Below are 24,713 nucleotides of genomic sequence, written 5' to 3' on the forward strand. Positions count from 1 at the left end.
ATTTGTCGTTTCAGAATTTAGAAAATAGTAAAACAATAAAAGTACATCATATCAAAGATAAAGATGAGCATACCTGACAGCAGTCTACACACAGAAAGAGTCTTGTGTGGGAAGTCTGATTGCAGACTCCCAGAGGGCCCTGTTCCTCTCCTATAAGAACCCAGCGCAGGCAGGTGGATGTCGCCACAAAAGGCTCATAAAACCATAAATTTACTTGGAGGGGGGAAGATTGGAATTTGGTTCAGACAGGATCAGACAGATGGATTTACCAGGAGGAGTGTCCAAAAAATACAGTTGACTTCCAAATTTATTAAAATAGATTTTCTCTAGGTTTGCTGGTTTTAAAACCTAAACCAGAGCATCACTCGCACAGAGACCATAAAAACCATACCAAATATGAATATTTGTTCTCGTGATTGTCATGAAAACTCTGAAAAACATGAAATAACTGTACAATCTTTTACATGAACCAACTGTCAACTCTCAATGTCTTTCCACAGTGTATCAAGATTGCATAGTGTAGTGTATCAATGTATTCGACCCAAATCTGGATTTATTTCCTAACCAAAAGTGTGCGTGAGTAAATTTCTCTCCTTATGAAGGTTGGGAGACAAGTTACCCAGTGACACCAGGTGAGGGCACTGTGGCTGTCCCTCAACTGTCCTGAGCAATTTGCCCCATTTTCGCCATGTGATTTTATTACTTGCCATCTGAAACCTCCAGGATGTTGGGATAATTTTAGAATTGCTTGACCATAGAAAAGAGGTGTCACCTGTTAACTGTCGCAAAACCAGATGCCAAGGTCTTACGGGTCACTCTGTCCCGACAATATCAGACTCTGCACCTGGCGAATTGCTTTACGACAGTCAGAGAGGAAATTCCACTCTATGCCTGTTCCCGTGGGCCTTACAGCAACAACGCAATCTATGGAAAAATAAAAATAAATAAAAATACAATTAGTCGTTAAGACAGGCGCATCGACTAAGTCACCTATGAAACAGCTGCCTAGTTACAACCCTAAGTTTTAGTCATTTACAGGGGGGAAGGGAGGGATGGGGAGAGGTGCAGCCTGAAGAGGTGGGTCTTCAGTCGTCGTTTGAAATGGGTCACAGTCTCAGCTGTTCTGACCTCCACAGGGAGGTCATTCCACCATCGTGGGGCCAGAACAGACAGGAGACGTGTTCTGGAAGTGCAGGTGCGAAGAGGGGGAGGTGCTAGGCCTCCTGAGGTATCAATCGATGCCAAGCGAATCGATTGTCTCACTTGTAAAGGCTTGTGAATGACGTTTTAATATTACACGTGTTGTCATAATCATTTTACATCAATCTAATATTGCAGAAGAGGAAGCTATGTCTACTAGCGATTATCTGCTAATCTCTTTAAGAGTCCGTTAAGACGAGACCTTGTGATAGTTTCAATAAATACGTACATATAGGCTACAATGTATAAAATAAAAAGCGTCAATCGGGACATATAAGCCATAGTCTGGGACTTCGTGGAAGTCCAGGGAAAAGGATATAGGCTACATATGGGTGAATTATTTTGTTCTTATTGAAACAAAGGTCTAAGGTAATTTGTTTTTGTCACGCAATATATAGGCAACTGTAGCAGCATATCACTGCACTGCACTGATTCCCGCGAACTTTTCTCTGCAATGCAAAAATGATCGTAGATGAAAGGCAAAAGCGCGTCTGTGGAAATTGATCATGATGAATTATATACCGGGTGCCTTATGATTAGGTCTACCTAATCATAGGGGCGACATAGCTCAGGAGGTAAGACCAATTGTCTGGCAGTCGGAGGGTTGCCGGTTCAAACCCCACCCTGGGCATGTTGAAGTGTCCTTGAGCAAGACACCTAACCCCTAACTGCTCTGGCGAATGAGAGGCATCAATTGTAAAGCGCTTTGGATAAAAGCGCTATATAAATGCAGTCCATTCAGTCCATTTACCTGTTAAAGTGATTTGTTCATCCACCTTAATTTGCTGTTGTTTAACCAAGAATATAATTATTGGGTTGTTTACCGAAAATCGTAAAACAACATGGTAAGAAAAATGTTCCGTAATGTTGATATTTACCCAGTGCTATTTTGTTTTATATAGGAGGTGTGAGCTAAAGGAAGGGGATGTAGATAATTTGGCTATGTTTGTCCATTATGAGCCACTGTACCTGTATGTGTGTTTATGGCCAGGCCAATCAACGTGCTCTAGTTCGGTCATGCAAGTAGACTCACTCAACGTTGTTTTTCCATAAAACACAGGTTTTATATTCCTCATAAACCGGCGGTTTGTTCCAAGTCGGTGTGATCATTGACTCACACACAAACAAACTAATTTCTACAGGGTATGCAGTCAGAAAAGCCATATCCTAAGTTAGCGCCACTATGTATAAATTAAAAAAAACTTTTTTTTTTATTTTCACAAATTAGATTATTATCATGGATAGGCCCTATACTTAATTACCATCATGATGGGGATAGACAGGTAAAACGACAACATTCTCACGACATGCTATGCACAGACACGTTGATTGGATAATTACTTTTCGTAAAGTAAATATTAAACTCATTTTCGCATGCCGATGTGCTACTAGATGCGCACTGTAGTACAACTGTCGATTTGAAAAGCAAAATGTTGGCATAATAAGGCTGAAACCACGGAGCGCATCGCTAAGGGACAGCTTACGAGTGCCTCAGACCACCCTTTTAAAGGTATACCTTAATTAAGGTATACCTTAGCTAAGGAGACGCTGGGAAACAGCTCGAGAGCTAAAGGAAGAGCTTAAGTGATACCTTACGACGCACGTAGCGCTAAGGAGACTCTGGGAAACGCAGCCCTGGTACTTTGTTGAATTCATTGTGCCATTGATCTAAAATAGTGCCCCGGGACCACTGCCAGCAAAACATCTCCAAAATATCAATGACCCACCTCCATATTTGACAGTGGTTATGAAGTGCTTCTCCTGTATGCATTCCTCTTTTGCCGCCAAACATGTTGATGGTGTGTATGGCCAAAATGTTCAATTTTGGTCTCATCTGACAATAACACTCTCTTCCAGTCATTATTCCAATGAGGTTTGGCAAGCTCCAGATTCTTGATTTTGGTTATTGTGCTCAGTAGGGGCTGTCTTCGTGCCACCCTTCCAAAGAGTTAGCCTAGTTGGTATGGAGGTGCCATTTTATGTTTTTTTAGGCTTGTTGACCGCAAGAAACAAACCAATTTCTGCAATTCTTAAACAGTGATCCTTTGGTTATTAATGGCCTTGCACTTGCTTCCTCTTCCTGGCAAATTTGCAACTATTTCATATGTTTTACACCTTTTTATTATTGCCCTTACAGTGCAAAGTGGTATATTTAACCATTTATGTCTTTTTTTTGTGCCCATTACCAGACTCGTGACGGTAAATTACCATCAGTCTCTTCTGAATTGACAGTTATTTGGCTTTTCCCATGCTGATGGATGACAAAGAGATTTTGTATGCTTATTACCTCATGTTTATTCTCTATTGAAACTGGATGTGATGGAATGACACAATATAGTTCCTTTACAATATAGTCAACATAGTCAGGGGCGACATAGCTCAGGAGCGGTTGTCTGGCAGTCGGAGGGTTGCCGGTTCAGTCCTGGGTGTGTCAAAGTGTCCCTGAGCAAGACACCTAACCCCTCATTTCTCCCAACGAGCTGATTGGTACCTTGGATGGCAGCTTTTCACCATTGGTGTGTGTGTGTGAATGGGTGAATGAGAGGCAACAATTGTAAAGCGCTTTGGATAAAAACGCTATATGAATGCGGTCCATTTACCACTTAGAATGTAATGTAGACTGAGATGAACTAAATTAAGTAAAATTGTATTGCCAATTTCATTTTTTTGATTTTACTTACAATAATTGTTAGGGGTGCCAATAATTATGGCACCTATGGTTTTCAGAAAAAATTATATTAGCCTACTTAATAAAAAAAACTTTTGAGAGTAAATGTATTGAAATAAAAGTATATAATTTCCCCATATGTTTGAACATAACATATAGATTATTATCTGTGTCATTTATTATATGCAGCCTTTTTTCTTCATTTTTATTAAGGGTGCCAATAATTCTGGAGCCCACTGTACATTATTTTTGAAATTGAGTGTCTTTAAATAGGTTAGTGGTATTTTATAATGTGGATATTTCACACTGTAATGTAAGTGTTCATTGGTAATGTAGTAGTTTTTGTGATGCTTGCAACAGTGATGACGTGAGAGTTGGAACATTGCCAAAACGTGGTGGACGGTTGAAAATTGTTTTCATGTCGTCCTATCCCCATACAAGAAAACAAAGGAGAGTACAGAAATACACACGAGCGTTAATTATTACACATTTAGTTACTGTACCGCATTGTGTGACAATGTTTTTGCATTATTTTTTTATCTGATATCAATGTTTCATCTTAAACCTTCATAAGGGGCTCAGTTATATGCTTTATAATGGACAGAAAGCATTTTATTCATTTCTGGAGAGATTTTGCATATGATTCTTGACGCCTAGGTATTTTAAGCCACTGTACTGACGGAAAGCTTGTAATTCCCACTTGAAAATGATGCAACAGTGAGTTTCTTGAGTCAAAACAGTTGATTTGTAGTGAAATGCATGGTTATGTTGTGATTTACAGCAATGCATAATTTAGACATTTTGGATAGATCTGGAGACACTGGGCACACTGCTTACTTTTTGATTTATAGAACTTTAGTAGATCTGCATATCCACCCTTTGATTTGATGTGCTTGTGGTCAAGGATTTTTTGATCCTGGACATGTATAGTTTAACCTGCAGTATATTTGCAATCTCTCAGTATTTCATTACAAACTGATAAAGAGCAAATTTTTGAAGAAATAGTATAAGTTAGTATTGTAAATGGTACAAATGTCTTCCTTCATTTAAGCCAAGTCTCTGTAATTCTCACATCTAGAGTTATAAAGCTTTAAATAGGGTACCCCCTACATGGGCAAGGATTGGCCAGATTTGGCATGTGCGCTAAGGGGTTAAGAAATGGCGGTTACTGTTCTCTAAAAATGTCATGAATTAAAAAGAGAAGGGGCAAAACAGTCCTCTTGTTTTAATAAAGTAAACAGCTCATTTCTTGCACGGGCCGCAGCATTGAAAACCCTGACAAAGACGCTTGACTCTCATTCAAGTTGGTCTGACATGGTGGTCGCTGCATTAGTAGAATGAGGAAATTCATGCAAGGAGCCAGTTTTTGATATCTACAACTGCATTTTGACTAGTCAAAGTGATAACAGAATATATCTATAAATGTATTCCGACTAATCAGAATGATAATTGAAGATATCTCTAAAATAAGATAGGTCTCGTTTCACGATATCCATAACTTCTTTGTTGATATCTTAAAAGGACTTTTGAAGAGTAATATCTCAAATTCGAGATATCGCCACTCTAGTTTTGACTAGTCATAACTCCAGTTCAGGGTATCTACAATCGTATTTTGACTAGTAATATATAGTTTCAGATATCAAAAAAGATCATTTAGATATCTTCAATAACAAGGAATTAAAGATATCTTTAATTGGAATTATGACTAGTCAGAACTAAAGTGAAGATATTTTGAATTTGACTAGTCGTAATTTAAATGGAGATATCTGGAATTCACGTTTTAGATAGTCAAAACTGAATTGTAGATATCTTTAATTGGAGTTCCATATAACTTAATGGCAAGATCTTACTAGTCAAAATGGAATTAGTGGTATCTTATAGCATTTTTTGATAGCATTTTGACTAATCATAAATTAATTTACAGATATCTGTAATGAGAATACGGACAAGCTATTAGATGTTAAAAGGGCTTGCCATATGCCGTAGGTGTTGTCACTGCAAAAACTGTTGCCCTCGGCAATAGAGTAGTGATTACGTATTTTTGTAGGCCAACTCTGGAGTTACTTTCAACATGGAAGTAAACTCTGAAAATTTCCCATTCATTTTTCCCCATAGGCATTTAGTTTTCTGTCAAAAATAAGGTCTGTGGTTAACGTATGTCGAAGAGAGTTTAATGTTTTGCGAGATAAATTACACCCATTAATATCGCAATCGTGAATTTAGAAGCCGTTATGTGCTTTAAAAAAGTTTCTAACAAGTTGCTATGTTGAAACTACAATGGTTATCGCGGGCAGGCAGACTAGTATGGAAACTTGAGTGGCGGTTGCCAGGAAGCGACCATTGTTGGAGTTTCAATATATAGCAACTTGTTAGCAATTTACTTTTTAAAAGCACATAACAGCTTCGAAACCCACAGTGGTGTTATTAATGGGTGTAATTTATCTCGTACAATACAATACAATACAATAAGCTTTTATATAGCACTCTTCATGTGTACATCCCAAGGCACTTTACAAAAAAAAATAAAATATAGAAATAAATAAATAAGAAAAAAACCTAAGAAGTCAAAACTAAGAGAAATAGGCACATGAGAACAAGTAAGTCTTAAGATACAATTTAAAAGAACCAATTGTAGGCACCTCTGATATGGCTTGGGATTGAATTCCAGAGGCACGGTGCAGCGCAGCTAAAAGCTCTTCCCCCAACTGTTTTTAATCGGCAACAAGGAACCACTAAAAGTTCAGCAGTAGTTGAACGCAGGGTACAACAGGGAACATAAGGTTCAATCAAATCCTGCAAATAAGAAGGTCCAAAGCCATGCGATGCTTTGTAAGTAGTTAGCAACACTTTAAATTCAACCCTGGATTTAACAGGGAGCCAATGCAATGATTTAAGAACAGGAGTGATATGCTCTGAGCGGCATGTGTGGGTAAGTACTCTGGCTGCTGCATTTTGTACTAATTGAAGTCGCTGTAACGTAGAGTCTGGTAGGCCAGTAAACAAAGCATTGCAGTAATCAAGCCTAGACATTATAAAGGCATGAACCAGCATTTCGGAATCTTCCTTAGACAGGATTGGTCTCAATTTCACAATATTGCGCAGGTGGAAGTAAGATGTCTTGAGTATCAAGTTAATGTGGGCATCCAGGCAAAGCTCAGGATCCATTATGACTCCCAGATTTTTTATGGTTTTTGATGGTTTAAAAGAATGGCCATCAAATGGCACATCTGAACATGTGGACTTAGTCAGACCTAGTCGTAGAAACAAATGTAGAGTTTAGGCTTACGTTCACCACATACCTTATTTTCGGCAAAAAAACACAGAAATCCCTATTGGAAATCTGACAAGAGAAACATGTCTCAAAAAGCGAACTTACTTCCGAGTTTTAGGACTACAAACTTGTAACACTCTATTATGGTTGCAGGTTCAGGTCAGTTGCACTCAACCGCTTATTGCATAAAATGCTACCACATGATTTAAACTTCAGTACATTATTTTGCTCAGGCAGGAGTCTCCATGGACTGTAATGTTCGCGGATGACATTGTGATCTGTAGTGAGAGTAGGGAGCAGGTTGAGGTGAACCTGGAGAGGTTTATTTGTTTATTTATTTGGATCCCCATTAGCTGCCACTAAGGTAGCAGCTACTCGTCCTGGGGTCCACACACAACAAAAATATAACATATATAACAAGACACATAACACATGTAACAAGTCTCAATAAAAACATGTCAAGACAAATAAAATTAAAAAAACATCACAACACATCAAATCTCAATAAAAACATGTCAAGACAAAAGTCAAAACAACATCACAACGCATCAAATTGCATTCCATCTTGATTGTTCAGGTCGGTTAATTAACGTTAGGGTTATTGTTAATGTGTTTTTTTAGTAGTGTTTTAAAACTTGCCTTGCTGGGTGCATCAATGATCATAGTTGTTAACTTGTTCCACATTGTGATGGCCCTATACATTACAGATCTGCACACAGCATCTGTTCTGCATTTTGGTTTAACTAGATAACCCCTAGTAGTCTGCCTGGTAGTGTGACTATGTTGATCTCTCACATAATTTATTTGTGAGTACAGACAATTTGGTTGTTTACTATAACAAATATTCCTAAAAAAACCCATTAGATTGCATGCCAACCTCTCCTCTACTCTGAGCCATGAGAGACTGGCATGCATTCTCTCTGTATTCTGCCTCACACCTAACGGACAGGGCAATGTGAGCCTTGCAGCTTTATTCTGAGCTATTTTTAGCTGAGACAGATTTTTTTGTCTGCGCCCGACCAGACTGCTGAGCAGTAATCAAGATGAGATAAAACTAGTGCCTGTGTCACTAGCACTCTAGAGGCGGGGGTAAGAAAAAAGCAACATCTTCTGATGCATGATATTCCTCTACCCATTTTCTTAACAATATTTTCAATATGTCTCTCCCATGATAGCTGCCCATCAAGTGTGACACCAAGCAAATTTGCCTCTTGAACCTGTTCAATATCCGAGCCTTTGAATGATAGGCACAGCTGATTATCATTATTAGTGGCATGTTTGGGCCTGGACATAATACTTTTGGTTTTTGTTACATTCAAAACAAGTCTATTCTCATATATCCAGTGAAGTAATAGTTGCAGTTCCGATTAAAGTGTGTTCCTTAACTCAGTTATGTCATTTGATGCAAAATATAGAGTTGTATCATCTGCAAGTACAGTAGCATTGCACTTATCCAAAACATAAGGCATGTCATTGGTACATGCACGTCCCACTGTTAGGGGAGGAAAACTACAATTAAAAAACACAGATTGGATAAGTAACTATTCATCCAATTGATTGCTGTTGGACTAAACCCATATGCTGTTAGTTTCGTTAATAATAACCTATGGTCTACAATATAAAATGCTGCACTAAAGTCAAATAATACAGTTCCAACCATGATTTTCTTGTCAGTGTAAGATAACCATTTATCGATCATCTCTGTCAGTGCTACGCACGTAGAGTGATCTGCCTTATAGGCATGCTGGAAATCAGAGTTTAATTCATGAAGTGAAAAATAGTGTAGTATCTGTTCAAGAACAACTTTTTCCATTAGCCAGTTTGAAACGACATACCACCCCCACTAGGGGAGCCCATTTCCTTTCTTAACTTATCAACTTTGTCCGTGAAATTATCATTGAAATGTCCTTTGCTTTTGTTAATAAAATTCCTTTAACCTCAATGAAAGAAGGTGTGTTATTCTTGGCTCTACCCATTAGTTCATTCAGGGTTTTCCTAAGTTTGTTACCATCATTCTTCCTCTCCTGAATTTTGTTTTGATAATATGCTTTTTTCTTCTTCCTGTTTAACTTTGTAACTTTATTTCTCATTACACAGTACATTTGCCACTTTTCAGTTCCCTTAGAAACTATCGCAGATTTTTTCAGCTTGTCTCTTTTACGCATACACGTCAATCCATGGTGCTTTATTAGATCTTACTGTAAATTTTCTTAATGGGACATGTTGATCAGCCACAGAGAGAAATAATTCAGTAAACAACTTGAGGGCTTTTCCCACCTCATTTAATGCCAACACTTGGTTCCACTCAACATTCTCTGTATCTCTAACAAAATCATTTTCACAAAACATTCTATATGACCTCTTATACAGTACTTTAGGCCCAGCTTTGGGAGTTTTTTTTACTATAGCCACAATATTATGATCACTAAACCCCACAGTGACAGATACTGCTTTAGAGCATAATTCCCTGTTATTAGTAAATATGTGGTCAATACAGGTTGCAGATGTTTGCCCAGCATAATTGCAATACACTCTAGTTGACATGTTCACCATCTGAGTTAAATTACGAATGAGTGCAGTGCAGTTCAACTTTTTTCTCAATGGGCATGAATCCGACAGCCAATCTATATTAAAGTGACCAAGGACAAATATTTATTTACCGTTATCTGTTACCTTCATCAGCACAGAACATAATTCTTCTACATATTGCACACTTGCACTCGGGGGCCTATAGACACAGCCAACAAAAATCTGTTTACATTGAGCAAGATCCAACCAAAGAGCCTCAATACTAGGAACCATCAGTATTGTGCAAGTTCACACTTCACAAGAGCAAGCTCAAAGTTCAGTTCACACAGAATAAAATGAACTAGTTCACGTTCGTAGTTCACAATTTTGAATTTTGAACTAAGTTCACAGTCCCAAAGATGAACTAGTTCATGTTCATTTCTTCCGTTTTTTTAAATTCTATTCTATTCTTTTTCAGTAGAACCTCCTCCTACCCATCCACCCCAAGCCCCCAATCATTGCCACTGCCCACTTCCCAAACTAAATGAATTACTGTATACTACTATACAAGAATCAAGATTACTTTTAAAAACCAAGAAAAAACAATGTGAGTATATGTTTTACCACTTAAACAATGTCATATTATGCAGAAAGTGAAAAAAGAGGTGCAGTAAAGGTACACTGTAGATGCAATGGACATTTTATTTAGCCTGCATGAACCAAATTATGCAGAAGTTCAAAAACATAAAATAGATTCATATGCTTCCAAGTGAGCTGGCACAGGCTCCACCACTGGCTTCATTACAGTCACTAGCTGAAAGATGTGGTATGATCAATCCTATAGTGGGACTTTTGCCATTTATTGAAGGTGCAACAGAAATTTTCAGTGCCGTTGACCGTAATCGAATGCTTTCATTTTTATCGTTCGACTGACCAAGTACCGTTAAAAAGCAAATTTTATGGGTTAGTGCTATTGGCTTATGCTAGCTATATCATATACACCTCATACGGGGATCAGTAAAGGCTAACAACACACTAGCACTTACTTCTTGTTAGTTTTATCACCACTGCTGTGAAGTGAAAGGTGGACAAACTACATTTTCTATTAGAAATGTTATATATATATGTCTATGCTGCTTACGGCCCCCGACGAGGATTTACGGCAACCGGCATGCCAGCATGGCTAGTGAAACCAGCTCTAATTTTAGCAATGCAGCTACAAGGACTGCTGAAGCCAGTTCATATGAATATTTGAAAGACTTTTATGAACAAATGTATATGTCTATGGTAAGCAGTGCGTGAGCGTCGTTAACTCTCGCAAGAGCGTAGTTAACTCTCATGAGAGTTAATGACGCTCACGTTCATGTTCATTAGTTGCAAAAGGATATGTTCAGTTCAACGTTCACCAGAAATATGAGCTTGTTCAATGAAAGCCGCTCTTTTAGTGCGTTCATGCACAACACTGGGAACCATCAGATCCAACCTAACCTTGAAGGGAATATGGCTTTGTATATATATAGCTACGCCTCCCCCAAAAATATTCCTATCATTTATAAAAATGTTATAGCCTGGTATGGCTACCCCCATTGTGAGGGTGGGGAAGTGTTAAGGACCACATGCAACTACAATGAATTCGAAAAGGGGGTTTCTTTAAGTTAACCACCGAAGTGGAAACCACTAGGTCTCAGTAAGAGACTTAGTGGTTTCCCACTCCCACTTCGGAAGCATCGACTTCTACCACAAATGGGAGGGATGGATCAGGAGAGACTAAGATGGGTTCAGAGCTAAGCCTTTATTTTAGTTCTAAGAAGGCTTTTTCAGCTGTTCCAAGTAAATGGAGGAGAAGCAGTGTTCTTGGTCAGAGCTGTTATAGGAGCCACCACCGAACTGTAATTACGGATAAACCGTTGATAAAAATTGGGGAATCCTAAAAATCTCTGTACCTGTTTGACAGATTTAGGGGTGGGCCAATTTAAATCAGCAGAAACCCTCCCTGGATCCGTTTCGTATCTGGAGTTACCATTAAAAACCTCAGAAATGTCACTGTCACTACCCGAGTAAAAACTTGGGACAGAAAGTCTTCTCCGCTGTCTAGGCGGATTGGGAGCAACAGACTGAACATTCTCAGTTTTTGGACCTCTGTCAACACTGAGCATTTCCTCACTTGCGAAAAAACTGGGTTTGTGAGAAGGGGTTGGACTCGCACAGATGACCGGCCCGTCTTCGGTGACCGGATTATCTTTGCCTAAATCCCTTTTTATTACGAACCCTGTTTTAGTTAGTGAATGAAACATGTCCTGTCGACAATGATTAAAACATTCCGGGCCCCACTGGAGGATAGCATTTTTTTTGCTATCCCAGTTGACGTGAGGTTTGTGCCTGGTCATCCAGGGGTGCCCCAGAACCAGAGGGAGAGCCGGTGAGTCGACCAGGAAAAACCTAATATGTTCGAAATGTTCACAAAAAGGAACAAATAAGTGGACGAAACCTGTCCTCTCCTTCACTGCTCCCGAACCCAGCGGTTGACCGTCCACAGAGATGATGTGGCGAGGATGAGAAAGGGAGACCACAGGTATGTGGAATTTTTTAGCCCGCTGGGCATCCATAAAACAACCCATAGCCCCTGAGTCTAAAAAGGCATCTGCCGTCCCTGAATGTTTACCCCAGGAAAGGTTAACAGATAAAAAAGTGCAAAAGGCTGATGGGAACGCCTTGTTAGTGCCTTTCTGTTAGCTAACGAGGCCTTTCGTTTCCCCAGAACCTGAGAGCAATCATTCTCATTCTGTTTTTTTCTTTTTGGGGGTACTGCTTCGTTTCAGTGTCTCTACGGAGTTTGGCAGTCCGTAATTGCATCAGCTCTTCCTGACTAACAGGCGGCTTAGGTGGAACTAAATTTGCCCCGTTGTCTCTTTTGGGAACAAAATGTGAGAAGGACCGGTTCCCTTCTCCTCGGGAGGATTTAACTTCCTGCTTCTCTCTCTCCCGTTCTCGGATTCTGTTGTCAACGCGAATCCAGGCATCCAGTGTGGTTGATGGTTCTAGAGAAGCTAAAGCGTCCCTAACTGGGTCTGATAATGCATTACAAAATAAGGTCATAAGGGGTGCCTGTAGCCACCCGGTTTTGCCGGCCAGAGAACGGAAAGTAATAGAAAATGCGGCTACACTCTCGCTTCCTTGACGGATACGTGTAAGCCTGGTAGCCGCTTCCTCACCAGAGAGATCATGGTCAAATACAGATGACATTTCCGTCATCAAGGTATCTGAATCCAACATTACCTGGGATTGCAAGCGAATAAGAGGCTCAGCCCAGGATAACGCGGTACAAGTTAGTAAAGAGAGAATGAAGGCCACCTGGGAATCCTCGGTAGTGAAACGTGATGGTTGCGCCTTAAAAAATATCTGACATTGAGCCAAAAATCCCCTGCACCTGACCAGTTCCCCACCATAGCATATGGGTAGTTGAAGCTTAGGTTCTCGGGGTTGGCTGGGTATGGGTGTTTGAGGAGTTAGCGAAAAGGGAGGTGCTTGTGCAAACTGGGGTTTGAGCAAGGGGAAACAACTCACCTCTATGAGTGAAGCCTTTTACCCCAGTGGCTACTGCGTGAACTGCAACGCCTGGTTGCAAAAATAACTTGAAACCCCGCCCACCTAATGTTAAGTCAATGGGGAAAGCCTGAAAAGAGGCCAATTTTCTCTGAGGAAATATAAAGTCAATAAATTTTTTACACAAGAAATGATGGTTTAACTAGTTAATCCCATCTAGTAATGTCTCCCCTGGGTCTGATTTTTTAAAATAATTCCGCCAAAATTCCCAAATATGGGTGAATTTCAGTGCGTGCAATGTGGTTCGTCCTACTACTGTATGACCATACAAGGATTTCCCCATCCTCGGAGCCAGGCAGAGCGCTTCAGCGGCAGGTGTGATGCTGTGTCGTTTTATTCCGATTAGTTAGCTACATGCAATCTCACCATTTAAAAGTCCAAGGTCCAAAAATGTTGTGTGCTGCGTTCAACTGTACTTACCGCTATTCTAAGGATTCTCCTCTCCAGTTCTTTCGGTTAATACATTGGAGACATTTTCAGATAAACAAGGTTCTATGTCAAAACGCGATTTCTGACCAGTTTGGGGTTTCAGTTGATTCTCATAAAGTTTTGTCTTTTATAATTTGTATATGTTGTTGGTGAAATCAGATTTGTAAGCAGTTTTGTAGCTTCTTTAAGAAGACAAGCTGGTGGGATTTACTTAGCTAGGGGGAGCAAGGTTACTGTCTTGCTATCGATCTATCTGTCTATCTAGCTAACTTGCTAGCTAGTTATCTCGTGATGTCTAGCTATCTACAGTTCTGTTATCTATCTATCTATCTATATAACTAGCTAGCTAGTTAGCTAATGATCTATTTTTCTATTTTTCTGTGGTTGCAAGGCCACGCTTGTTGTCCAGACGTGGGCATGTCTAATTACCATGTAAGGTAGTTGGGATGGATTTTCCTGTAGTCGTGGACTCCAGTCTTTCGCTCCACTGCGCTTGCGTTGGTTGCAACGGGCAATGTGGCTGTACCCTAGTTTGGGCTTCATGCGCCAGTGAGCACTACCCATAGCAAATCAGTGGGTGACGTCATGAAGCACTTTGTCCATATTTCTATACGGTCTATGGGTTTGAGCCATGTTAGCAAGTTTATGAACACATTCCGCTAATTCTTGAATATCTTCAACCTAACGACCTTGGTTATCGTCTTGATGTTGCAAGCGATCAAGTAACTCCTGTATTTGGTTAGAGTCTGCTTGCCTAGCTAACAACATCTGAATCCCCTCATTATGAGCTGTCAGTGCCGCTTGCTGGGCTGCCACAGCTTGGTTTAAATCCAATGTAGTCGCTGGTACGTCCATTGCTTTAGTGTACTGTGAAGGTGGGGAAGTGTTAATGACCACATGGAACTGCAGTGAATTCAAAAAGGGGGTTTCTTTAAATTAACCACCAAAGTGGAAAGCACTAGGTCTCAGTAAGAGACTTAACCCCTTAGGGCACATGCCAAATCTTGCCAATCCTTGCCCATTTAGGGGGTACCCTATTTAAAGCTTTATAACTCCAGATGTGAACACAGAGACTTGAAAAATGGCTTAAATGAAGCAAGACATTTGTACAATTTACAATACTAATGCAGATTAGTTTATATTCATAATTTTGGAAGAAATAAAGTGCCACAATTGCTATTGTCTAGACAAAAAATCAAGAATGAATTTGCACTTTTTCAGTTTGCAATGGAATACTGAGAGATTGCATATATACAGCAGGATAAACTATACATGTGCTGGATCAAAAACTTCTTGACCACAAGTTCATAAAATCTAAGGGTGGATATGTAGAACTATTACAGATGTATGAAGCAAAAACTAAGCAGTGTACCCAGCGTCTCCAAATCTCTCCAAATCAATTATTAATTGCTGTAAATCACAACATATTCACGTATTTCACTACAAATCAACTCTTTTGACTTAAGAAACTCACTGTTGCGTCATTTTCAAGTGGGAATTACAAGCTTTCAGTCAGTATAGTGGTCTAAAATACCTAGGGGTCCAGAAACATATCCAAAATCTCTCCAACATTGAATAAAATGCTTTTTGTCTATTATAAAGCATATAAATGAGCCCCTTATGAAGGTTTAAGATGAAACATTGCTATCAGAAATATTGTCACACAATGGTGTTCAGTACCTAAATGTGTAATAATTAACTCCTGTATGTATTTCTATACTCTGTACTCTCGTATGTTTCCTTGTATGGGGATGGGACGACATGAAAACAATTTTCAACCGTCCACCACGTTTTGGCAATGTTCCAACTCTCAAGTCACTGTTGCATGCTTCACAAAAACTACTCTACTACACTACTAACTAACGCTTACATTACAGTGTGAAATATCCACATTATATAATACCACTAACCTATTTAAATTTCAAAAATAACGTATATAACCGAAATATTTTGAGCAGAAATACTTAAATAGCAATAATGAAATCTTATCTATGTTCAGTAGATGGAGACAGAGACAGTAAATCAATGATACTGTTCTATTCGCTTCTGTTTTGCTCCAGAAAACGATGTCAGCTAGGTCTATCAGGAAACATATGGCTTAGCTATGCCCAGAAGTCCTCAATAATAATAGTATTTTCCAAGAAATTACGAAAAAACGTTGACCACGTTTTGTTAGGTGCAGTGTCTTTTACTGCTACCACAGAGCGAATGCATAAGTGAGTGCGATGATAAGAAAATTTTCTGTTAGGCTGACCTATAAAACGCTATTCCAAAAGCAAGATTATACATCGTTAGACAGCTTATACTCTCACCTACTGAATAAATGAATTTTCAATCAAGCTAGACTGTCCTAAAAAGGGCGACAACGCCGTAAACAACACGTGGGGCATTACGCACAGCTATTTTGGAAGGTACCCAGGCACCACAAATGCGCATATATTTCCCAAACGGAAATTTCTCGTTTATTTCGTTATTCAGTGAGCAGCGCTTTCACTGCTGTATTGGCATATCTTAGGGCTGTCGGGTTTATCTTGCTGCTATGACTGAATACGATTTTTTAGTGGTGAAAGAATATTTTTATGAATCTCAAGATAGACAATATTGTCCATTATGTCATGGGTGGGGGGTGTAGTTGTAGATGAGACTGCAGGGAGGGGGCGTGTGTTAAATGAACGACCAGAGCAACAATGGTGGCGCTGCGAAACTACGTATTCGGCATAGTTGTCATGTATCGTGTGTCGTCTACTAATGAAACTAAAACAATGCGTTTCCATTTTTAACTCATACTTTGGTTGCAATAGCAGCGAATGTCTGAGTTCAGTAGTCTCGGCATGCCGGCGTGCCACCAACTAGGGGCTTTGCGTTAAGAGGTTAAGGAAGGGGTAATAAAAAGAAATGACTCGACTCCTAAGGGAGAATATCCCATCCCATCACATAGTAAATGTCTCAACAGGAGAATGAAACTAAGGCGTAAGGACTGAGTAGAATTTTAGTGAAGATTGTAGTGTAGTCTGGAGAAAAGCAAAAGAAAAGCTGCCTCGTAACGAGGAAGGCAAAAAAGGCGTATTAAGGAAAATAAGGAATAAAGCTAAGTGACTAGTAGGACCGAAGTCTTACTATTAGTTAAAACAAAAAGCTATATTCAAGATCCTATACCTTTTTCCTTACCACACTTTTCTCTAAGAGAGCTTTTCACTGTTACTGGCTTTCGTGTAACATGAGTAGACACTAAAGCAAACAACAGACCTCACGTGAGCATATATAAGCTCTCTCAATAGCCACGTTTCCATTAAACTGTCAAGCGAATTTTAAGCGAACTTTTGAAATATCGCAAAAAAGAAAAAAAAAAGAAAATGCGAATTAAGAGTGTTTCCATTAACTGGTTTGGAGCGAATGAACCAAGCTACGCAAAGTGTGGTTACATCAGAAGTTGGCGGTATAGGCTACGTTACGCATGGCTATAAAAAGTTGTGTAAGTCGCTCTGGATAAGAGCGTCTACTAAAATGCATGTAATGAACAGAGTAGAAGAAGAGGTTGCAAACCGGAAACAAAACAAGTCTACGAGCGAAAAACTATAGCGAAAAATCGAGAGAGGTCTTCAGGAATTACGTTTTTTTCATGGATGAACCCGAGGAATAATTTGGTCTCCTCATCAGTCCACACGTACCTGTTGTTGCTACTACCAGCCATGTTTTTGCGCATTCTGGGAATACCCGGGAAAAGGCCGACAACGGAAACAGCTGATCAGTCATGTGACTTAAATGTTTGCTACGTCAGAACTTATTCGAAAAAACTGTTTCCATTTCTCATTTTGCGCATTAACTCTTTTTCGAAAAAAGCAACCACCTCAAGCGAGCGTAAAAACTTTTTTGCAAATTTGAGGTACTTTTTGCGCATTTTGCTGTTTCCATAAATAGCAAAATGGCAAAATGTGCATCAAAATACGTTTATGGAAACAGGGCTAATCAGGTGCAAACAATCAGTAGTAATCACAGGGAATCTCGGAGCGCCCTCAGGCGGTTCTGCAATTACCACACTCAGTTCCCTAAATAAGCACTCAGTTTCCTCAATAGGGATACTGAGTAGCCGATTAGCACCAAAAGGCGTTGATTAGCACAAACCACGATGCCGAGTCGCAAACGGACACCTATGTCTGTTATTGAGTGGTCTAAATGTGTTTCTGAGACAGAAAGTACATTGATATTTTCACTATTAATTAAAGTAATAATCTCGAAGATTTTCATTAAAACAAATGTCTGTTAAGTCACTATCTATCGCTGAATTAGGTAACACAATGGTGATTGAGCCTATTATTATATTAATAAATATTATTATAATACTAATAATTTATGATTAAAGAACTGGGTGTCTGTGGCGACATTCCCGGGAAAAAAAATTCACAAGCGGCACACAGTTAGTGACGCGCTTTCCATCACCGATCAGTGGTTGGTTCGCCAGAGAGGGTAGGCGGAGCTAACGCAACAGGCTCACTCTTCAACTCACTTGTGTGTGAGCGGCGTATTGTTTTTTCCGGTGTCTGCTAGTGTTACAATAACAGAGAAAGTTATGGAACCCTAAAAAGTTTTTGTGTAACATGAGAGGTCGTATTATTTGTTGATGTAGATTTCATATTACATTTGATGACAATGTAATGTTACTAAATTACATAGCTATTTGCACAGCTAACGCTAGCTACCGGACCGTGTCAAGAAAGGCAACATTAGTTTAGACGATGTTGTGCACAGTAACCATCTCTCATATCAGGTAACGTTGCGTTAGCTAGCTAGCTAATGTAATTAACATAATCTAATATCAGCTAACAATTAGAAAAAACGCTAGCTAACGCTACCGACGGGTACCAACCTCGCAAACTGTCTCTCGAATGCAACGCTACTTTGTTGAAACTTTGCAATGTAGCTAACTAAAGGCCAGTTCTGATCAATGATTCGCAACGAGACTGGATGCAACTTGCAAAATTCCAAGACGTCTGATTGTAAACGTTCTAAAACTGCACTTGGCGATTTGACAAGGTGGGCCTTTTGAGACCCCATGGTTTCAGACCATAGACCATATAAAAGCTTCAGACGCCCTGCAACTAACCAGTTCACACCGCTGCAATTTTCTCTGCGACATTTTAAAACTGTCTCGTCTCATTGCGAATCATTAATCTGAACTAGCCTTAACGTTGCCGTATTTACATTGGCATCAATATATTTATATAATTTATAATGATCGGAATAAAGCGGTCTTTACACAGAGCATTAACCCCGGAGTATAGGTGGAGCAGAGTCTGATTTTTGTGTAAAGATGTCAAGCCGGAGAAAACTGAATATAAAAATGCAGCAGTATGGATTAGCGTTGTTATTATTTTATCACGCTTCCTTATATGTTCCTTCAGCCTTGATGCCCTTTTTTTTGATGAAATCTGCTTTGTTTTTGTTTTATTCTTCTTGTTCTGATTGCTAATTTAACACCCAGCTCCGCTTTCTCAAACAGTTTAGCTAGCAAAACCAGAAACACCAGGGGTAACATTTTGCAAGGCAGTTGTTATATCACGCAACAATCATTCACGAGAAAGACAATGTTTATTGTGCACGAGATACATAATTGCACGAGCCACAGCGAATCCTGCGGATTCTTCTCTGCAGTGTAAAGATGTTCATACCGGGCAAATAAAGAACGTCAGTGGAAATTGATCATCACTAATTCTACCCCAGGTCTGCTACAGCATTTTAATCCAGCTTGGCAGTGTAAATACAGCTTAAGTTAGCCTAATGTTATACAATGAATGAGTACATAACGTTACTTTTATAACAACAATTTTTCATTCAGTCAATAGTAAGTTTTATAGTTACCATGGCCAAGGTGCCAAATGACTGATGTCACTCAGGCGACACTGTTTGGAAGTTGGGAAGTGAGGTCCAAAAACACACCTGCAATTACCACTTCTCGCCATTGGTACCACCAAAGAGAACGAAACTGAGATCTTCGAGATTGTAACTTTAAGCTAGATATTTCGTCAACTTTATTTCTTGAACTCCAAACATTAATATTAGCTATTCTCAACCCTTTTTTCGGTGGTTCAGTACCATGCTTTTCCCAGTTCATATCAACCAATAATCCAACACAGTTTATGTCATTGATTGGGGGCCAATCAGCCACTTCTCCTTGGCCTCACAATTAGGTGGTCATAGCTGATGATAGAATAATCTCCTCTTGCTCTTGCCTCCTTCATTGCAGATAATAGCTCAGCTCTTTTCTTCCTCACGCGTTCAGAAAAGTCCTCACTGATGAAATCTGAGGTGTTCTTCAGGTTAGATCTTGCCCTGGCCAGGATTAGCTGTTTATCCTTAAAACACAACAGCTTGATCACCACTGATCTCTGCCTTTCACTGTCACCTCTGAACTTTCCATTCCTGTGAGCTCTCTCAATTTCCACAGAGGCATCCAGCTTCAGTTTAGTGGTAAATGGTTCTTGTACTTTGGACTCCGTTTCATCAGATTTATCCGGTCCAAGTCCATTAATCACAAGATTATTTCTCCTGCTTTGATTCTCTAGGTAATCCATCTGCTCATAGTCTCCCTTCGCAGCTTGTCCTGATTTCAGTTCATTAACCTGCTTGGATATGTCCTTAGACTCACTTTCACTTTTTTTTGTTGTGCCTTTTGGTGTTTCTTTAGATCATCAATGTCATTTTGAGAGTAATTCAGACTCACCTTGAGTTCTTGTAACTTACCCAACACTGAGTCCACACTTTTGTTGGCTGAGTCCAGGATTATTTGAGAAAAACTGTGAAATGCAGTCTCCTGCCTCTTCAACAGATCCTCATAAAAGCTCTTCTGCTGGTCCAGTAATTCCTTAAGAGTGTCCATTGTCACATACTCAGGATCGTCGTTCAGAGTTGCTTTGTTTGTATTTCTGTTGCGACCCGACATGATGTAGCAGTTCCAACTCTTTCCAAATCCTCCAACTCTTTGTGGAAATTAATGCAGCAGATTTTCTTATCAAGATGTACAAGTGTGGTTGTTGTTTGCAGGGCTCACCCAGCTATTGCTGTGGAGTTGGTCGAAACCAATCCTTCAAATATCTCTGATTATAGAATCCATCCACAATGTTTGACTATATGGTAGTAGGTCTATTTGAACACGCTACCAATGTCATGCAAAATGTTCATTAATTCCTTGCTAGAAATAAAGAAATATTCATTTCACATGTGTCAAACAAACAGTGTCAAAGCTTCAGTGGCCATCTTGAATCCAATGAGAGAGGTGGAGGTATGCACTGGAGAGAAGAGGAATGAAAGTCAGTAGGAGCAAGATGGAATACATGTACGTGAATGAGAGGGAGGACAGCGGAATGGTGAGGATGCAAGGAGTAGAGGTGGCGAAGGTGGATGAGTTTAAATACTTGGGGTCAACTGTTCAAAGTAACAGGGAGTGCGGAAGAGAGGTAAAGAAGAGAGTGCAGGCAGGGGGGAGTGGGTGGAGAAGAGTGTCAGGAGTGATTTGCGACAGAAGGGTATCGGCAAGAGTGAAAGTGAAGGTTTACAGGAGGGTAGTGAGACCAGCTATGTTGTATGGTTTGGAGACGGTGGCACTGACGATAAGACAGGAGACGGAGCTGGAGGTGGCAGAGTTGAAGATGCAAAGATTTTTGTTGGGAGTGACAAGCATGGACAGGATTAGGAATGAGTATATTAGAGGGACAGCTCAGGTTAGACGGTTTGGAGACAAAGTGAGAGAGGCAAGATTGAGACGGTTTACACATTTGCGGATGAGAGATGCTGGGTATATTGGGAGAAGGATGCTGCTGCCAGGCAGGAGGAAAAGAGGAAGGTCAAAGAGGAGGTTTATGGATATGGTGAGGGCAGACATGCAGGTGGTTGGTGCGACAGAGGAAGATGCAGAGGACAGGAAGAGATAGAAACGGATGATCCGCTGTGGCGACCCCTAATGGGAACAGCCGAAAGAAGAAGACGACGACATCATTTTGCCCATTCATACGTTCAAGTTACCAGTACATTCATTTACTAAGCCTGAATGTAGCTGTATGAGCTATGAAGCTAGCTAACAAGGCTCTGTAGCTAGCTGCTAAATTGCAGGTGATAAAACCATGTTAAATTTGGCTCAATTCATATCGCGGAAACGTTGTACTTGTGTGTACTGTTCACAGTGAATACACTGTGAAGATTCAGTTGCGCTTCTGTTTGTAAGATTGGCAGTACACCAGTTATAGTTCCGGTCAACTCCAGTGTATTGCTGCACTGCCAGCGTCATCTTTGCACTAGGGCTACCATAGGCCTACAGGTCTTTCTACAGTTCATTAGCTTTAGCTAACTACTTAACTTACCGTGCTTTTGCCCAGTGGTTCTCAAACTTGGTCCTGGGGGCCCCAATGTATGCTGGTTTTCTTTCCAACCACAACTGCAACACTAGAATATTAACAAGCTGTTAAGTTTTCTTTATTAGGTACTTTCATGTTTTAGAGTAGGGGTCCCCAATCCAGAAAGGGGCAGTGTGGGTGTCTGCTTTTGTTTCAACCAAGCAGTAACAAACCAGATCAGTGATTCTGCCAGATCAACCACTAGAGTCTTTGCTAAGCACCTTGATGAATAGAATTGAAGAATTCTGGGATTGCAATTGTGGTTGTAACAAAGAACAGCATATACAGGGGCCCCCAAGACTGAGTTTGAGAGCCACTGCTTTAGCCAGCAATACCATACAGGCCTTTCAACAGTTCACTTGCTTTAGCTAACCACTTAGCTGACAATGCTTTAGCCAGAAGGCTAATAATGGTAACGCTGTCCAAACCAGATCCTGTGTGAATAACCACATAGTTACGCATGCTTAGCGTTGTTTCCAATAAGATGTTGATACATACACGTGACACCAGTTCCAGAAGCAGAAGGCAACCATTATTGCAGCGGGTAAAAGGTTATGCAGTAAGGGAGAGGGGTGGAAATCTAGCTTGGTTGAGAGATGTTTTGACATAAACGGACTAGGTTAACTCCAATTTAACTCAGGTTTTACCTGGATTGGCTATGTTCTAGTCAGCTAGAAAACTTTCACTTTTCAGCCAAATGTAGCCGGGTTTTCACTGAACATCTAGACCATCCTTGCAAACCTTGTGTGTTTATGTCAAAATGTCTCAACCTGGATTTCCACCCCTGTACATGTCTAGATTCAGGCTTGTGCCCAGTAGGTCACGTTTAATGTGTGACGACCCGGCTCAAGGACCGACACATGAAACGGACACCAGATTTACCATTTACCATTCCATTTACCATTTTAGTTGAAAGAATAGCAAGTGTTTATTGAAAAAAAGAACGTAACCAAACCGAAACAAAACTAACTATATTAGTGTCAGTAATCAGTGTGTATGGAGGTGTTGAGTGCGTGTAGTGTTGGGTGTGCTACGTAAAGCATAAAAATGTTTAAGTGAAAGAGTGCAGCAGTATCTGTGGCAGACAGGCTTCCAGCGGGTGGAGAGAGAGAGTGAGAGCCCATCATCATTGTCCTCTTAAGGACTGCGAACAGCTGCGTGCAGTCAGGACTGCCACTCCCGACAGCACGCAGCACCCTGGCCAATGAGGGCAAAGACAAAGACAGGTGAAAACAAGAGGGGAGGGGCGCATGCAAGACGTGACAAATGTTATGAATCCACATTTTTCTTCTCATTAGCTCGGTATTTTTGCACGGAATGACATAAAACTTAAATTCTGTGTTCTTGGCTTTGTTGTTTGTACAGCCCACCACAGAACTTTATGGCATTTTTATAATCTTGTAAATCTTCTGACTGCTAATTCTATACTGTATGGAGCGCAACAAACTGATTCTGTCATCACTATCTATAATCATAGCTGACCCTGCCCCTTCCATGTTGATTGATTGGCTGAGTTGTTCTTAAATAAATATGCGTTGAAATAAATATGCATGCAAGTAAACATGCATGGAAATGAATAATTTGCAATGTGTCCTTCAGAAATAAAAATGAAATAATAAATATATTATATCTTTATCACCTGTTTCATTGCCTATTTCATAAGCAATTCATATCATTGGCTATTTATTCATTTTGTTATCAATTAATTTAATTTAGTCCCATTTGGTCTTCCATACGTCAGCTATCCAATGCACTGTAAGCTATGTTTTAATAACCCATGATGCTATAGGTAACATGTCATCCATCTGTTACACTAAGGGCTATGTTTATGGTTGTTGAGGTAGGCAGGGAAACACACTGTTTACTAGTGCCATTTTCACCAGCTCTGACAATAAATAACCAATTTACACTTTGCTGAATCAAGTCAACTGCAGCAATAAAAAGTTGATGCTACTTTTTCTTGACTTCCTGTGTGGGTGACCTTTACCCTGTCTTGTCATGGGAGAGTGATAAATGCTTTTCCCCTTTCCTTTTTTTCATTAACCCTTTCATGGGTCTTGCTTGTGTATGCCTTCATCTTGCTGTCTGTCACTATTTGAGATTTTGTAATGCCCGGTCATGTTCAAAGGCCCTTTTTTTTTTTTTTTTTAAATGCTGTTTTGTGCTTTGGAACGGACGGTGTGTGTGTGTGTGTGTGTGTGTGTGTGTCCCAGTTGGCCAGAGGAGTTTCATTTGGGTCATGAGACATGGCAGCAATGCTGGCTGGAACCCTACCTACCTCACTAATGCTATGGGTAGTTACCACAGTTACAGTTAGCACCAGCATGGCCAGGATCCCATGCCACACCACATCACCCTGAAAACCAGAACTTCAGTAAAACACAATTCTGGGAACACTCTCCCAGTTTCATTTCTCTCTCCCAGTTTTTCAGTTTCAGACACCGACTGTGTGTGTGTGTGTGTGTGTGTGTGTGCGTGCGTGTACGTGTGTCTGTGAGCCTGGGACAGCCCCCGCCTACTTACAGGACATGATTCAATTCTATACACCTGCTTGACCACTCCGCTCTGCAGCAGCAGGGCGCCTGGCACCCCCTGCCACCCAGATAAAGGGTTCTTGCTCATCCCTACTACAAAGCTTCTCCACCCTAGC

At 40.2% G+C, this 24,713-nt stretch overlaps 1 protein-coding gene across 6 annotated transcripts in view; it reads left to right on the forward strand.

The window, feature by feature from the left end:
* stx3a (syntaxin 3A) overlaps positions 1-24,713 on the forward strand; it is a 97,323-nt gene that overhangs the window by 57,095 nt on the left and 15,515 nt on the right. The gene's annotated exons all lie outside the window — the stretch shown is intronic.

Source organism: Anguilla anguilla, chromosome 7 (genome assembly GCF_013347855.1).
Source record: "Anguilla anguilla isolate fAngAng1 chromosome 7, fAngAng1.pri, whole genome shotgun sequence".
NCBI classification, from domain to species: domain Eukaryota; kingdom Metazoa; phylum Chordata; class Actinopteri; order Anguilliformes; family Anguillidae; genus Anguilla; species Anguilla anguilla.